We start from the raw sequence: 18,714 nt of genomic DNA on the forward strand, positions 1-18,714 counted from the left end.
CTGGATGGAACTCATAGATGTTTTCATGAAAATACAAAACATACAGGGAAATGTCAACAACATGGATTGGTCACAGAGGTGCAATTTACTCAAAACTAATCCGGTTACTGCAGCAAGAATGTTCCAACACAGATTTCACACTTTCCTAAATGAAGTCATCAAGTCACCAGCTAACCCCATTGGTAAAGTTATCGAGACATTTTTTAGAGTTGAATTCCAACAACGCGGCTCACCCCAGGGTATCGTTTGAAAATTTTCGATACCGATACCGAAACCGATACCTTTAGGCCCTTTCCCATTCCTTTGCTCTGTCTCAACCCTACATCTCAACCCTAACCCTCATTGCTCAATCTCATTGCTACCCCTCATTGCTACCCCTTAACGGTCCCCTACCAAATGGGACAACCCTACCCTGTGACGTCATCATGGCCTCCCCGTGCCCCCTAGCAGATAACCAGACCCCTGGTAATGTTACAAGAGACAGACTGGCTGCCATTGTCTCGGGCAACGAGCAAGACCCATTGTAAAGATGTTTAACCTGAAATGGTATTTATATTTTGTAATTGGCCCGGCCTGCCAGACTGGCCACACTCACACTGGCAGATTTGAGCACGGATAGGTGCTAAAACAGCCACGGCCACGGCCAGAAGGCCTAGTGTGAGTGCCCCCTTAGATAATAATCGGTTAAGAACAAGAACACTTTAGAAGAAACCCTTTATTTAAATAAGAAACACTGAACCACACATCTAAAAATACACACAAACACACACCTAAAAATACACACACACACACACACACACACACACACACACACACACACACACACACACACACACACACACACACACACACACACACACACACACACACTCTCTCTCAGCTTTTGAGAGAATGGTGGAGAATCACATCTTCTCCACCATTTCGCCAACTTTGCCTCGCTCTCCTCATGCCTCGCCTGCCCCCTGGCACTCTCCTCTTGGAAGGGGTGTCTGGGGTGGTGGAAGAGGTGCCTGGGGTGGAGGAGCATGAGGGAGAGGTGGGGGGGGCTGGTGGCAGTGGACTCAACGAAGTCCTGAAAGAAAACGAATAAGAAGGAATTAGGAATTATATGCCAGAACTGGTTGATATGGCCATATGTTATGTACAATATATAATAGCTATGTACACAATATAGTACTGCCAAAAAATACATTGATTAACCATGTAATATTACTAATATAATATAATATCTTAGTATAATAATACTTATAGAATATTACTAATATAATATATATATGAGTAGGTATATATTACTTGTAGATTATTAATAATTAATAACTAATAATATTACTTTCTATATTAGCTAAGAGTTTATTGTTTACTGTTTACTGTTTTTTGTTTACTTTTTTTAGTTAGTTAGTTAAGAGTTTATTGTTTATCTTATCTTATATTATAATTATTGTTTACTGTTAACTTTTTATTTTACTTTTTATAGTTATCTTAGAGTGTATTGTTTATCTTATATTGTATATAATTTAATTTAATATTGTGTTGTGTTTCTTTCTGTAAGCTACTGGACAATCAATTTCCTTGAGGGAGTCATCCCAAAAGGATCAATAAAGCCTAATCTAATCTAATCTAATCTAATCTAATCTAATCTAATCTAATCTAATATAATATAATATATTAGTATAGTAAAGCTTATTTTTAACCTGGAGTCACTAGAACATGGAAGATCTGGATATCATACGACATGATATCCAGCCCGGTCTGCAGCCCGGTCGACGGCCGGGATGCAGAGCCCGTGATGGGGCATGCATCACGGCCGAGAACCGGGGTCGGGCGGCCTGCGAAAGTCGGCCGGGGACTTCCGCGATCTTCCGCGAAAATCGGCCACAGACTTTCGCGATCTTCCGAGAGTCCTTGGCCGGGCTTCGAAGCCCACGGCCGGGCTGCAGAGTATAATTAATAAAATAATTACTAGTTAATTACAGAGAAAATACTTACATTTGTGTTTTTCCAATCCTGTCGCATCTTTTCGTCCTCCATCTTGTCTGGGATATTTCTTGATTTTCCGTTTTCTCGCAAGGTATTGTGGGAGCAAGTCAGAACTGAATCGCTTTGAGGGTGCCCATCGAAAATCTCAATTTTGAGGGGATGTTAGCCCTCCCTCTTACCCCTTAAGAGACAGCTTTTTGAAATCCTCTTGGAGGCTTCGAAAGAATAGTGAGTCAGAGTCCTCTGGAGGACTCTGACTCACTACTCGATTGCTAACAGCCTCTATAGCTGTGATGAGTAAGTAAGTAAGCTTTATTTGTACAGCGCCTTTCACAGACCAGGGTCACAAAGCGCTTCACAAATAAAACAAAAACAATAACAATACACAATTAAGAAGTACATACAAATTTAAGTTTAAAAGTTCAAGACAACTAGGTGACAATCATAGCAGCCCCAAGACAGCTAAGCAAAAGCATGAGCAAACAAATAGGTCTTTAGTTGCTTTTTGAAGGAGTCAACAGACTCCATTGAACGCAGAGAGAGCGGAAGATCGTTCCAGAGCCTGGGAGCAACAGCCTGGAAGGATCTGTCTCCTCTGGTCCGGAAACGAGTGCGTGGCAACACCAGCAGATTCTGATCCACAGACCTCAGAGCCCGAGTTGGGGTGTAAGGCTGGATCAGATCACTGATGTAAGGCGGAGCCTGGCCATGCAAAGCTCTGAACGTTAAAACCAAAATTTTAAAATTGATCCTGGACGAAACTGGCAGCCAATGAAGAGCTTTAAGAATAGGGGTTATATGAGTCCTCCTATTGGTGCGAGTCAGAACTCTCGCTGCAGAGTTTTGCACTAACTGCAGGCGAGACAGCTCCTTTTTGTTTAGACAAGAAAACAAACTATTACAATAGTCTAAACGCGAAGACACAAATGCATGAGTGATCAGCTCCAAGTCATTTTGTGACACCATTTTCCTGAGTTTCGAAATGTTCCTCAGTTGAAAAAAGCAATTTCTGGTCAGCTGTTTACAGTGCTGCACTAATGACATGTCTTTGTCAAACACAACACCCAGGTTTCTTAGGCTCAGTTTGACAGACTGGCCCAAGTCACCCAGGTACTGGTTAATCCCTGGAATGGAATCATCAGGGGCAATAACCAGTGTTTCTGTTTTGTCCACATTAAGCTGCAGGGTGTTATCACTCAGCCAATGTTTTATCTCCACCAAGCACTGAACTAAGGAACTTAGCCTCTGGAGCTCAGTTGGCTTGAAGGAACAGTAAAGCTTGATATCATCAGCAAACATGTGGTAAGAAACATCAGGAAATCCCTGGATGATTTTTCCCAAGGGGATCAAATACAGCAAAAATAATACAGGACCCAAAACGGAGCCTTGGGGGACTCCACACAACAGATCTGCTGACTCAGACCTTATTTGGTTAACAGTGACACTAAAGCTGAGCCTCTCTGCATCAAGAGCATCACGAGTCTGGTCTCTGCCTTGTCCTGTCTTTCTCCTGCTCTTTCCTGCTGCCTGCTCCTCGGCCTGTGGTGCTAGCTGGTCAGCGGCCTGTGCTCTCCCTGGTGCCTCCTGGTCCTCGACCGGTGCTCTCCCTGGTGCTGCCTGATTATCTACCGGTGCCTCCTGGTCCTCGACCGTTGCTCTCCCTGGTGCTGCCTGGTCTGTGTCCTCCTCACTCTCACTCACTGGCCCTGCCATGTTGGTCTGGCTATGGCGGTCTTCCATGAATGGATCTATGAAGGCCATTATGTGGGCATACTTCCATGGCTTCCCTCCACCTGCCCCTGCACCACTCCTCCTCCTTTCCTTTTCCTTTTTCCTATTCTTCCTGTAGGTGTCCCTGAGACCCTTCCATTTCTTGATGCACTCATTAACTATTGAACACAAAACAGAAAACACAGCTGTCATTATCATTATATATGTCACTTACAGCAATATATTGTTTCACTTCTTATGTCAAATGACTTATTGTAAATTGCTTTGGATAAAAGCTAAATGGTCATTCGTCAGCTGTCTATCCTCAATTAAACCGCATTGAAGTGACACGTTTGTTCCGTGCATTATTAATTTGCATTATTATGCGTGCATTATTCCTTTGCACAACGTATTATTCCTTTGCACAACGTATGTATTTTTAATATTTGAAAACGATATCGTCCCATTCAGAGCAAGGAAGATTAGTATGCTAGGATCTCGGTTAGCAGGCATGTATGGCGCCTATTTTACAATAATTTCAAACGTTTCATTAGCTCACTCCCCAGACCAACCAACCACGCGTGACACCTCCGCCCAGGCCAGAGCCTTGGCGTTTCGATCTCTGAACTGAAAAAGAGTCGTACAACACCAGGTGCCCAGTTACAGCCGCGATTAATACTTCAGCCGACATTTTGTTCAGTGAGTGAATAAAGGTAGGTAGGAACCAAAGTGCCTGCCGGTGTTCCCTGGGATCCACGCAAGCGTAGAGCATCTACATTCCGATTGGCCGTCAGTGTTTGGCCGCTGAAGCGAGTCATAGTAATTTGCATAAAGTTAAAAATGTTCAACTTTTTTTTGACGCTCTGGTCGCTCAACTTTGGCCGCTGGTAGCGTTGGTCGCTTTGGTCGCTTTGGTCGCTTTGGTCGCTCTTGCCCATGGAAAGTGAATGACTTCCGGCGATTTGGTCACTCAATTCGCTTCTGGTGTGGACGTACAGTAAGGATGACAGAGAGCAGGACACATCAGTTGCATCGTGAGCTTGCACGGCGATGAATGGAGCTGCACTAATTTCACGATCGATGTCTGCCTTAATCACCATTGCTATGCTATGAATGATGTCGTTCTGTATGGCTTTTGATGTCCCTTTGAAAACTGTGGCTGATTCTAGATGTTGAGCCAGCACAGGATCAACCTCACAGTAAGACTCCACCAATTCAACGTAATTAAGGCTATCAGCTGACTCATTGTGCCAACGGAAGGCCTGCTCTTGCTTCCCAAGATATACCACTGCAATAATCATTTTACGTAGTATCTCCCGATTTCTTCTCACAAGTTCATTGTGGCGCAGGGTAGCGATGCTCGCTGCCTGGCTGAGGGCTTCATCAATCCGCACAAGTCCAAACAGTTTCAACTTTAAGTTTGAATTAATGGGCTCTTGGACTTGCCATGTCTCTCCATGGCTCTTTGCAAGTTATTTAAGCCATCAAATCCACTGCTAATCCATGGGTTAGGTGTAGGTGATTCATCAAACTAAATGCAAGGCCAGCAGAATAATTTCAGATCAGAGCCAGCTAGCCATTCCGTCCGAGCTTAATTCTCCTTGAAACTTTGTGAGCCACCTGCTTTTGTTGTCTGGATCAAGTTCAGTTTCGGTGTTGGTCTTCCATTCTCTTTTATCTTCAGCTGTTGTTCAAACTGTAGCCTCGAAAATTTGTGTTCTTGTAGATTTTGAATTATATTCTCCTCCATGTTTATATCGTTAGTCGTTATCTTTGTTAGCCGCGGCAACTGACTAGAAAGAACGCTAATTTGCTCAGAACATTATTTAAAAAAATGCTGATTTGTGATTGGTTGCAAGGAATAGATGAGACTGGCCTCCCTTCCTATGTTTAACATGGTATAGATGATTTACCTTGCAACAGTGAAACTGAATTGCGATTGGTTATTTTTTATTCTCAAAGGCGGCAAAAGTGAATTTTGGCCTCTTTGCCTCCGCTCCCTTCAGTGTATAGCCCTGGACACAACATGCTGAGAGTAACGTCGGACAGCCTCCGCACTTGCAAAGGCACTTCGCAGTTTCATGTAATTATTCAGTAATAAACACACATTGCACATAGATAATTTTAGAAAAATAAATATTTTTTAATAATTTATTTTGGAAAATCACGAGGAGGCGTTGCCTCCGTTGCCTCCTCTAAGGAACCGCCACTGTGAACGTCCCAATGGAAATCCAAGAGCAAAATCTCAAGTTTACCTTGTTACCTCTTTGCACCTTTTTAGGTCGTTACTGGATTCTTCAAGAGGATCGAGGAAGAGAGCCTTTTTTTGTGATGGATTCATAACCTTTATCTTTTTTAATAATAAAGAATAAATTATCGAGGATCTATGCTACTAAAAGAAACACTGCAATTCACCTACACATACACATGGCAACACTGGAATTTTCCATTTACTTCATGGCAAGTAGACTATACTGAATATAAGTATGTAAAATAATAAGTATGCCGCAAGATTTCACTTAGTGAGTTTCCAGTGGTGGTTCTCGTTGATGATCCCAATGATGTACTTGTACATGTGTGGATCCAGCTAAAAGAATAAAAAGTTCCAATTATTTATGGAGTTCATAACTTTGTACGGACACATCAGTTCAGTATTGGAGCAGGAAAAGCTTTCCCTAACCTTCACTTTCGGTTGTTTTCTTTTCCATATGTTGGACATCTTGAATGTGTAGATTGCCATAGCCCTGTCAGTGGACTTCACATTGAAGTCTCGCACCAGTAGGTGCATGTAGGCATTCATGACCTGAAAGAAAGAAGACAAGGAAGATAATCAGTTAGATGAATAAGAAGGCTGTTCAATTACATTGGTAGGTAAAATGTAACACTTGCAATGGAAAAACAAGAGTACTAAAATGCTAATGATCCTGAAATAATTTAAACTATACTCTAAGTGATACTAGAGTAGTGATGTCAAAAATATATGCTCTAACAACATATATAACAACCAGAAAGTATTTAGTCCTTTACTATGAGCAAGGTCTTACCTCACTTTCAAACTCCTTATCTGGAGCGGTTCTTGTGATGTCGGCAAAGAAGATTTGGTATGGCCCTATTTTTGAGAGCAGCACATACACATCTGTTCCTTGCCAAGCTTCTTCTACACCTGCAATATTAAGGTATAATAAATACTGGAAGCATCCACATAATATTTAACATGTAGAAAACCATAACATTAGATTATAAATCACATGAGGTCCATAGAAAATTTGCCAGAATGTATATACATATATATAATCAACTTCAGCAAATTCCAAACATACATTTAACATTCATTTAGCTGGGTCTATGACTGGGGATGCTGGGGTGGATGCTGGTGCTGTAGCGGTGGATGCTGGTGCTGTAGCGGTGGCTGGGGATGCTGGTGCTGTAGCGGTGGCTGGGGATGCTGGTGCTGTAGCGGTGGCTGGGGATGCTGGTGCTGTAGCGGTGGCTGGGGATGCTGGTGCTGTAGCGGTGGATGCTGGTGCTGTAGCGGTGGCTGCTGCGGTGGATGCTGGTGCTGTAGCGGTGGCTGCTGGGGTGGATGCTGGTGCTGTAGCGGTAGCTGCTGGGGTGGATGCTGGTGCTGTAGCGGTGGCTGCTGGTGCTGTAGCGGTGGCTGGGGATGCTGGTGCTGTAGCGGTGGATGCTGGTGCTGTAGCGGTGGCTGCTGCGGTGGATGCTGGTGCTGTAGCGGTGGCTGGGGATGCTGGTGCTGTAGCGGTGGATGCTGGTGCTGTAGCGGTGGCTGCTGCGGTGGATGCTGGTGCTGTAGCGGTGGCTGCTGGGGTGGATGCTGGTGCTGTAGCGGTGGCTGCTGCGGTGGATGCTGGTGCTGTAGCGGTGGCTGCTGCGGTGGATGCTGGTGCTGTAGCGGTGGCTGCTGCGGTGGATGCTGGTGCTGTAGCGGTGGCTGCTGGGGTGGATGCTGGTGCTGTAGCGGTGGACGCTGGGGTGGATGCTGATGCTGTAGCGGTGGCTGCTGGGGTGGATGCTGATGCTGTAGCGGTGGCTGCTGGGGTGGATGCTGGTGCTGTAGCGGTGGACGCTGCGGTGGATGCTGATGCTGGTGCTGTAGCGGTGGATGCTGGTGCTGTAGCGGTGGCTGCTGCGGTGGATGCTGGTGCTGTAGCGGTGGCTGCTGGGGTGGATGCTGGTACTGTAGCGGTGGCTGCTGCGGTGGATGCTGATGCTGTAGCAGTGGCTGCTGGGGTGGATGCTGATGCTGTAGCGGTGGCTGCTGGGGTGGATGCTGATGCTGTAGCGGTGGCTGCTGGGGTGGATGCTGGTGCTGTAGCGGTGGACGCTGCGGTGGATGCTGATGCTGGTGCTGTAGCGGTGGCTGCTGCGGTGGATGCTGGTGCTGTAGCGGTGGCTGCTGCGGTGGATGCTGGTGCTGTAGCGGTGGCTGCTGGGGTGGATGCTGGTACTGTAGCGGTGGCTGCTGCGGTGGATGCTGATGCTGTAGCAGTGGCTGCTGGGGTGGATGCTGGTGCTGTAGCGGTGGACGCTGGGTTGGATGCTGCCACTGTGGTGCCGGCTGGCTTGAGGTTTCCTTTCAAAGGGGATGTGAGGACAACACCATTCACATCCACCAAGTCAGCACTTTTATTCTCCACTGATGACACAGTGTATGGCCCCAGGTAATAGGGGTCCAGCTTGCCTCCTTTCCTTTGCCGGCTCCTAATGCTCACCCTCCAGACCATGTCACCAACATTACATTTCTGAATAGATGATTTCAGGGACATCCTCTTCATTTTCTCTCGTGCTTTTTTGGTGTTCCCCTCAGCACACAAGATAATTTTGCCGATATTGAGGGCAGAGTCAGTCAGGTTGTCTTTGGCCACAGTGTCCTCGACACTGCTGTCAATCTGAAAATGTATTTTAAGTTTATAGGGTGATATTTATAGAAAAGGTTACACATTTTTTAGTATTTCAGTCTTTGTAGTATTGAATATTTTGAGCAGGCTAAACCCGGTACTAACCTTGTACTGCTCTGGGATCTGTGATGGATATCGCGCCTCTCTTCCAAACATCATGTAGAATGGTGAGAGATTTGTGGTCATTTGTTTTTTGGTCCTTAGGCCAAACATCACAGCATCAAGATGCATATCCCATTCCTTTGGGTTGTTTCCGACCAGTTTACAAAGTGCTCTGAAGAGATGATACCATCAAAGATTTATTAATATTGGTAGTTTTTCACCTTTGCAATATTGCTGTATTTTAAAGATAAGTTAATTTACATATGTTGATCTTTTCAAAGATATAGCATAATAAAGTACCATATTAGAACAACATTATTTTATAGTGAGTTTTATTACAATTTAAACATACAGATCATACCTCTGTATGGTTCATCCTTTCTACTAAACCATTGGTTTGTGGATGATATGGAGCACAAAGACTCCTTTTGATGTTCAACACCTCACAAACATTTTTGTTAAGCTGTTATTAGTAAAGAGTGACAAGAGAAACAGTTAAGGACATTGTGTAAGAAAGTATTTAACTAATTTCATGAAATGACAAAACAAGCCAGTAGCACTTGTGTCTTAAGCCAGAATTAAAATGTTACAACTGTGGTCCAGCTTATACTGTGCATATGAAACCTACAGCATTTACAAACTCCGTCCCCTGGTCTGTGAGGACTCTCTGAGGTGCTTTGAATTGGTATACAAACTTAAACAGACACCCAGTGACTTCTTTTGCTGTCTTGGAGGAAAGGGCATAAGCTTGTGGCCACTTTGTGAGGTAGTCCACCATGACACATATATACTGGTTCCCACTTTCGGTGAGTGTCAGCTTCTCAATAAGGTCCATTCCGACCAGCTCAAATGGCTCTTTAACCTAGAAGAAATGAATTAATAATATACCCCTATATTATGTGGATTATGACCTATTTTTGTATCCAACTTTATTGTACACCGATGTGATTGGTTGTTTTATTTTGTTTATGTATAGAAGTGCATTCTGGGTCATTGACCGTTAGTTGAGACTTAGCACATGCCATGACTGCTGATGATGTCCCGGAGCTGTGAAGCAATTAATAAACAGGTAAAGGATGTAAGACGTGATTCTTTATCAACATGACAGACGAATAATGAAACACAACACCTACAATATATAAATAATGTATGTAATATTAAATGTATGAATATATTATTCATATAATGTTAATAACCTTTACAATAACCAAAATATTTTTTGATTAGCCTTATGCAGCAAAATTCCCAGGAAATACACTAGGGCTAAAAGGGTTAAATGTTTGCTTGTTCTACCTTCAAAACATTTAATTTAAATGTATTTTAATCAAGTTACATATTTTCATGTTACCTTTGTCTTGACTTTTTGTCGAAGTTAGTCTTCATTTGATCTTCAGTTGGTCTTCGGTGCTTCTCATTACCCGCCAATGTTGATTATCTCCCGTGAAAGGCAGGCAGGTCGGCGTTTGGTGGGAGGAGTGATCGTCTCGTGCCAGGTAGCTCAGCGTTTGATTGATGGATGGAGTGTGTGCATTCGAGCTAAAAAGTGAACCTGCAGTACCCTTTTTTATTCTGTAGAGGGCCTCAAACGCACATTTGCAGGTTTTTGTGAATTGTGGGGTTTTATTTTTTTCTTACAATTTCAATACTAGACATATCAGCAACGTCGCCCCTATCCCCACAAGGATTTTGTTCCCCATACCTTAAGTGTGCTGTCAGGTCTTGTTCCCCAAATAGTAATAAAGACACACACACACGCACACACACACACACGCACACACACAGGTGGCCCACAGCATCATTTATGAAGGTTCTAAGACTAAGTGAGGATATGGATTTTAACGAGTTTATGTGGTAAGGTTTGGACATTTTCTACATCCCCATTTTGTCGAAGCAGGCCCTCGGCTACACAATTTTTGGATAAAATCTTTTAATAAAAATGTATATATCTTTTTTTCTTTACAACAAGCAAAGTGTCCAAGGGATGGCTGCTTGGCCGGGCTACAAAGGGTGCTCCGTTGCCCCATCCAGCGGAACCTTGTTGTATTTCACAGGGATATATTATAATAGGTTAAAAAAAGAGTATACACTCAAACTAATGTTTTGACACTGATGTATTTTGCTGCCGGAAATAATACCAACCCTGATTAAACCCAAAATAGGATAAAATAATTGTATCAAAAGCATAAGATATCCACACACCGGAAAAACACTACTACCACCGTAGAGACCAGAAATGGAGGCAAGAAAAGTGCTCAAAACGGGAAAGCTTATATACTACTGACCTGGATCAATAAATAATAATTAACAAAATCGATCAAACCAATAAAATAAATGTACACATTTCCCTTTTTCAATGATCAGGTATACATGGTATTAATTAGCATCGAGATAGAGCTTGTTAAAAAAGACATCTTCCGGGGGAGGATCACCCCAGTCCCTGTACAGGACATAATTTCATAGTTACTCAGTTCAAGATATCTGTAACTTAAAATATTACTAGGAATAATGTAAGTAAGAACAAGAATGTAAAAATACGTTTTTACTATTATATTTACTGTTATACTATTAATAATTCATTTAATTTATATAGCGCATTTTTTTTCGTCAGGAAACTCAAAGCGCTCACAGTGAAGGGGGGGGGGGACCTCACTAACCATCACCAATGTGTAGCACCCACTTGGGGGATGCAGGGCAGCCGATCGGCGCCAGAAGGCTCAATATATATTATTATATGTAATATACATGTATTATATTCTTATTAGTAAAAATTGCCGATTGACACTAAAAGCTGAAGGGTTTACCGTTGGATAGGGAAAGACAGACAACAACAGAGTAAGAAACACAGATAGAGACGGATAGAAAAATAGACACACAGCCGGAGAGAGACGGAAAGATAATGGGGTGAAGGAGATGAGAGGAGTGAGGGTGTGAGGAGAGGAGTGTGTTAGATGAAGGAAGCAGTGTGCTCAGTGTCTGGGGTTCATGAGCTCCTATCCTCTTTAAACCTCCCAGCAGGATCTTCCTCTTTATCGACGTCCGCCTCCAAGAAATCCTTGAATAGTTCTCAGTCTGTAAAGGGATTTTCACCCACAAAATAGCAGCGTTGTGAGTGCTCGGGTTCAGAGTCGACACAGCTGGGGATCCCGGTCACTACAGCAGCAGGCACAGCGGCTCTCAATGTGGAGTTCAGGTAGAAACCAAGCTAACTTCTTCTGCTCTCTTTCTCTCTGCTTTGTAATAATACTCTTTTGAGGATAATTTAAATGTTTGGTATTTTGTACAGGTGTGGTTCAGGGTGGTTCTGTTCAGTTTAAATTGGATGGGCATGGTTTTCTCAACTTTGTGTGTCCTTCGAGTCTTTTCTTTTTTTAGGTAACTAAAATTGCATTGACTTCAAGACAAAAACATTGTCAAATATAGATTAGTGTGCTGCATCATTTGGCATTCTTGTAGAATTGAAGTTGTTTTATGAGACCCGAAGCAAGGACATTTGAGTCTGTCCCCGTCTGTAACAGTGAACTGTTTTCTCTGTCTAACCTTAACCCTATCTGGATGAAGGTATAGATGTTAATATTCAATCTTGCTGTAGATGTTAATTTTTTAACGCTCCTCCCGATAGCAACACCTGTTCAGAGCACCACCTCACACCCGTATGTCAGCTAAGCTGTGTGTGTGTGTGTGTGTGTGTGTGTGTGTGTTTGTGTGTAGGTGTGGGTGTGAGTAAGAGAGAAAGAGAGAGCGCGAGGATACATTTTGATGATGACCAAAACAAACAAGGCAATATAATTACCGTTACCAGTTAAATGTGTGACATTGCAGAAGGGCAGTGTTGGGCCAGCTACTTTGAAAATGTAGTGAGCTAAGCTACCACTTACTCTGCCATGAATGAAGCTTCACTACACAGAAGCTACCACCCAGTCAAATGTATCAAGCTAAGTTACACAAACACTGCAAATAGTAGTTCACTACATGTGAAGCTACTTTAAATTGTGCCTACTGAACATGGCAATCAACATGAGAAACTACATGTTTAAATTACGAAATTCATGCAAAGTCAATTCCATTAGGTAATCAGGATACATGCCACAGTCACCATAATTAATTAAATCAAAGAACAAAGATTGCGAGGATTCCATCTCTGTATTAGAATCTTCATGCCAGTGAAGGATAATGCCTGGGGTAATAGGCTTAACAAAAAAAATGACAGAAGTCAAACTATCCAGTAGTTTGACTTTAAAAAATATCCCTGTTTCATCAACATACCCATCCCCTGAGAGAAGATGTGCCAATGTGCTCCATAATTCCCAAGGACCACTCAAAAGTTACAATGTTTGGGATTAGAGAGATAGAGAGAGAGAATGCATACCCCCTATAATAATTGTCTGCGGGAGCAAGCATGCATTCAGTGCAGGTTGAAGTTCACACTACGCTTCGATTTCACCAAAGGCTGAATTAAAAGTACATGTTTTTCTACATGTTGCTCATCAACGAGGTTGTGAAGTAGTAACTTCGGGCAAATCTATCAAAATAATAGTTTTTTCCTCTGTGTTTATAATCTTTATTCATTCATTGCGCTGGGACTGAACTGACGAGATATTCTCTTATATTATGAATCTTAAAGACTGCGTCTGGTTCTCAGACTCTCTGGTACTTCAACAATAAATAAAGACATAGTGGGGGTTATCTCAGCCATGGTGGAGAAGGAATTGGGGGGAAAGGAACTTTGGCTTTTATTCACCGAAGTCCAGATTGAACTGCGACATGGAGGAGAAAGGGATTGTTGGGTGTGGGAGTGCTTAAATTGTGGATAGTGCAATTTATTTTCTTGATTAATATTTTTTATTTGGAAATGTAGAAGAGCACAGAATGCACTGAGCATACATTTTAACTAATATTTCCATCATTTTTTTTTTTTTTGCACATATACATACAGACAACAAATTCATCCCACCCGCCCCACCCACTTGAGTATGTAGTACACACACAGCTAGAATAACAAAAATAAAGAGATAGATAAATAAATACAATAATAGAAAGTAAAAATAAATAAATATATATACATATATATTAGTGCTGTCAAGTGATTAAAATATTTAATCGCATTAATGTCATTGTTAACTTGCGATTAATCGCAATTTTTTTTCGATTCTTAATATCCCTTGATTTCGTTCTGCTAGCCTTTTAGTGAGATCAGAGAGTGGTGAGAAGGACAGTAATAAAATATATTTGGTAAAATGGATATAAGAAGAGAGACCCGCGGTGAATTCAACTTGGTCCACTTGACATCGGATAGGTGCATGACAGTGGTAGGATTACTGTAAAACTTCGATAGCCCAGGCTTTTATTTGTTTCAATCACTGAATTTTCGAACAAGCTCTTGCTCAGCAAAGATGGGAAATACTATAACATTTATTATTTAAACCAGTATGAATATTCCTACCGTACGTAGGCCTATACACATTACCAGGCTATAGAATAACGCCTACACACACACACACACAGGGGCGCAGACGTGATTTTTGAACTGGGGAGGACCAAGCTGTCAGCAAATGATTTCAACTCAATAAGTTATTTTTGTGTAGTTTGGGCTTTAACTAGCGCTCAAGTAGTTACTTTCGTAATAGCCTATTGGCCAATGGTTTGCACTAAAAAGCCAGAAAATCTTAAAATGGATCCCCTCGTCCATTGGCCAGGATTCCTGGCCAATGGTTCGAGGGGATTCATTTTGATTCATTTTGAGATTTGGGAATGAAGAGACCCGCATGCATATAATCTCATTTGAGATTTTATTAATGAAGAGACCCGCATGCAAGAATGAGTTCATGTCTGAGTGTAGGCTACAAACGCAATTAACTATTTACAAGTGCAAAAACGCCAACATATTCTTTATTTTGCTGACCACTTTTGGGTTAGGGACGGGTTAGGGTTTATTATCCAGACGAAAGCCTCGTAAGGACAGTTCCTCTGCGTCTCTCTCGTAGATTGCACCATCTTTCAACGTCTTTGTTTAATACGACTGCATCACCTTCTCTAACATGATCAGCAGCTCGCGGATTTCACTTTCTCTCCAGTTAGAACTGCTCATGATGATATCGCTGCGTTGTCTCTGTGGAGACAGTGCAGCAACACCTCTACCCAACGTGATCAGGCATGACATTTACGTGATTTATAAGTACGTCTTTTAAGAATCATCCAGTGCTTGGTAGGCATATGACTAAGCCAGCTGACCAGATGCACTTTCATCAATCCATTCCTTGAACTAGCCTTTGATAATGTTCTGGCCCGCCACCTACTGGCTGGAAAAGAAATTGGCCCGAGGCCAAACTTAGTTGCCGACCCCTGCTCTAAGTGAATATTTTATTTTCTCTATTTGTATAAAGTGCATCAGGTCGCTCATCCACAAAGACAATTTGGGAGGGTTTTTTGATTTCCAATGTAATCATATTCTTCTGTGTGCAAGCAGTGTCACAAAGGCCAGTATGTTTTTATAGGTTTTCCTTAGTATAGAATGTTTTCGGTCTGTGATACCAAATATTTTTATGCTTATTTTATATTTTTTTACTTCGTTTCTTTTCATATGGTTTCTTATCTTTATTTATTTTATGTTGTACTTTTGCTGCTATGTGAATGTTGTGAATGTTGAAGAACCAAGCCTAAGATTTTTACTCTTGTGTACTGTACAATAAGATGTAATAAAAGTGATTCTGATTCTGATTCTGACTCAAATATGGCTGCTACTGCATTGGGTTGGAAATCAATATTGAGCGCCTCAGATAATAATTTCCAAAATGGCTTGTACCGGCTAATCACACCACACCTGGTGCCATGCCATGGAAACTTTAAGTTTGCAGGAGTCTGGTGTCACCTGGCACAACTGGCATCTGAATTAGGGTATATTTGAGCTAATCTTGCTTTGGAATAGTGAACCCGGTGTAAAACTTTAAATTGTATTATACTTAGTTTTGCACATCATTCACTCTTTGTACAGTACAGTTCCACATGTCATCCATGTCTTCCAACAAGTCATCCGCCCAGTCCGCCCTTATCTTCGTGATGGATATGTTTTCAAGAGAAGCTATACAATCATGTATTCTAGAAATGAACCTTTTTGAATTAAAAGGAGACTCTAGCATTTCATCTAAGCCTGGCACTGAGGAGTCATTTGGAAAGTTGGGGTCATGACACATAAGGAAATGGCGTGCTTGAAAATATCTAAATAAGCTAGATCGGGGAAAGCCAAATTTGTGTGATAAGATGTCAAAGCTTGCGAATTCACGGTTTACGTACATATCTTTAAACTTAGAAATGCCTAGTCTACGCCAAAGTGAGAATGTAGTATCTAATTTAGCTGTGAGGAAGAGGTGGTTATTGCATATAGGACTTAAGCTAAGAATGTTTAAAACCAAAGTACCGTCTAATTTTAAACCAGATCTTCAGGGTATTAATGACAGTTGGGTTGTTTGTGAACTGGGAAATAGATACGGGGAGACTGGAAGTGACCAGAGCCGTGAGAGATGTTGAGATGTACGAAGTAGCTTCGTAGTGGCACCAGTCTTTATCTGGCGTATGAAGCCAAAACATTATTTTTTGAACATTTGCAGCCACATAGTAATAGAAAAGATTAGGAAGAGCTAAGCCTGCCTGTAATTTAGGTCTCTGTAGGAGATCTATACGTATCCTAGGATTCTTACCATTCCATATAAAAGAAATAAAAGCACTATCAATACATTTAAAGAAAGATCTAGGAAGGAAAAGTGGGATACATTGGAACAGGTAGAGAAATTTGGGGAGCACACCCATCTTAATGACATTAACTTTTCCTTCCAAGGACAAGTGGAGTGATCTCCATTTCTTTAGATCAAATTTTACTTTAACTAGTAGAGGTGCAAAAATGTCATGGTAAAGGTTTTTCATATCTCTTGTGATGTTGATGCCCAAACATTTAAAGCCGTTTCTAGACATTTTAAACAGTAAAACATTATCCTGGATTTAAAGAGCCGAATTATTAACAGGGTAGCATTCACTTTTACTAAAGTTCAGTTTATATCCAAAAAATTTACCAAATCTTAACAAAGCATGGGTGATATGAGGTACACTGAGAGTAGGGTCAGAAACTAATAATAATAAATCATCAGCATATAGGCTTAGTCTATGTTCTTCTCCTCCTCTAAAAAGTCCACTTATTGATGGCAATGATTTGAGTGTGATGGATAAGGGCTCTATGGCCAGGGCAAATAACAGTGGACTGATTGGACATCCCTGACGGGTCCCACTTGATAGAGTGAAATACTGTGATGGCCTACCGTTTGTAACCACAGAGGCCTTGGGTGAGCTATAAGGGAATTGAATCCATGAAATAAAATTTGGACCGTAACCAAATTTCTTTAAACACGTGAATAGATATTCCCACTCAACCCTATCAAAAGCTTTCGATGCGTCCAGCGAGATGACCACCCGGGTACCTCACTGGACGCAGGGGAGTGAATCCATAAACATTTCAAGTGGAATTGGGGATAATTTCTTAGAAAAAGTTTTAAAGAATTCTATTGGGTAGCCGTCGGGGCCAGGTGTCTTACCACTTTGCATTGCCATTAACGCGTTGATAAGTTCAGGCAACTGTAATGGGAGTTCGGCCTTTGTCTAATGCGTTTCATTTATGGTAGGAGCCCCAAAATTGCAAAAGAAATGTTCTATCACTGGTCACTTCTGACAGAATAAAATGAGTACAATGTTTCATTAATTTCTCCCAGGTCAGTAGTTTGTTTGCCGTTTGGTTTTGCTATTCGTGAAATTTGTTGAGCAACAGATTGGGACTTAAGTTGGTGTGCTAAAAGGCGGCCAGCCTTTTCTTCGTGTTCATGGGCATATCCACGTGATTTTAACAGCATTTTTTCTGTCTCACCAGTTGACAACAAGTTTTATTGAGTTTGGAGGTGAAGATTTTTTTTATAGAGTTCTGGGGACGAAGACGTAGAGTACTGCAAATCTACTGTGTTTATTGATTTAATAAGCTGGTCTTGTTCAAGTCTTCGCAGCTTATTGATTGTTGGTGAATATGATTTAATCACACCTCTGATCACAGCCTTCAGTGTCTCCCAAAGCAGTGAGGGGGAGATGTTATCTTTTTGATTAAATTCTGTAAAGTTTCAATTTCTTTGTTTATCAAATCTGTAGTCTATTTTCTAGACTACAAATTGCTTCTCCATGTGTTAAGCCATGTAAAAAATAGCTTATGTGGTCGTTACCACGCTACTTGATCAATAAAAGAGTTAAGCTACTGAAAATTGTAGTTAGTTGCTACTACTGCCCAACACTGCAGAAGGGTTTGGTTGAGGGTTAGATCGATAGAAGAGTCTGTTATTGAAGATGCAGAGGGGGCTCTGTTAAGGACAGCCCAACCTGGCCGTCTTATGTGGTGGTATAGAGAGAAGAACGCTCTGTTCACTGGTGTGAAAGTGACAGGGCTGTGCCACAGCGTCACGGTCAACATGCACATTCTACTGGCCCAGAGCAGTGGTATGGGCAGCACACACACACACACACAAAGACGTGCAAGCACACACACACACACACTCTCACACAAGCGAACACACACACACACACACACGCACGCACGCACGCACGCACGCACACACACACACACACACACACCTGTTTATACACACTGGCCTGAGTGCATGCACATACTTGTCATCAAGAACCACACTCAACACACACACACACACACACACACACACACACACACACACACACACTCATCGACTGCAGATCAGAACACGTCTAAAATAAACAAATACAGATAATCTGCTTGGCTCCTTTAAGCTCAGTTCTACATTTGTATGACACACATACACGTCCATACAGCTTGCATTTCTCCTGCATATTCCTGATCAATACTTCCCTCCAGCTGAAAAGCGATATGCTTATTGGTCAGAATTTAAACGGACAGAGCAGCACTGGCTCAAAGGGACTTTAGAGGACCTTCGCTACTGACTGAGTTCTACTG

The 18,714-nt window shown here is 42.0% G+C and overlaps 2 long non-coding RNA genes across 2 annotated transcripts in view; one reads left to right on the plus strand and one right to left on the minus strand.

Annotated features, from left to right (window-relative positions):
- LOC132467332 (uncharacterized) overlaps positions 1-18,714 on the plus strand; it is a 140,381-nt gene that overhangs the window by 42,854 nt on the left and 78,813 nt on the right. The window lies entirely within an intron of this gene.
- Positions 701-2,163, minus strand: LOC132467328 (uncharacterized). Its single transcript, XR_009527994.1, has 2 exons — positions 1,987-2,163; positions 701-1,072 (listed from the first exon to the last, which is right to left on the minus strand). It is a non-coding gene; the product is annotated as an uncharacterized LOC132467328 (long non-coding RNA).

The sequence above is a fragment of the Gadus macrocephalus genome, chromosome 1 (assembly GCF_031168955.1).
Source record: "Gadus macrocephalus chromosome 1, ASM3116895v1".
In the NCBI taxonomy this organism is placed as follows: Eukaryota; Metazoa; Chordata; class Actinopteri; order Gadiformes; family Gadidae; genus Gadus; species Gadus macrocephalus.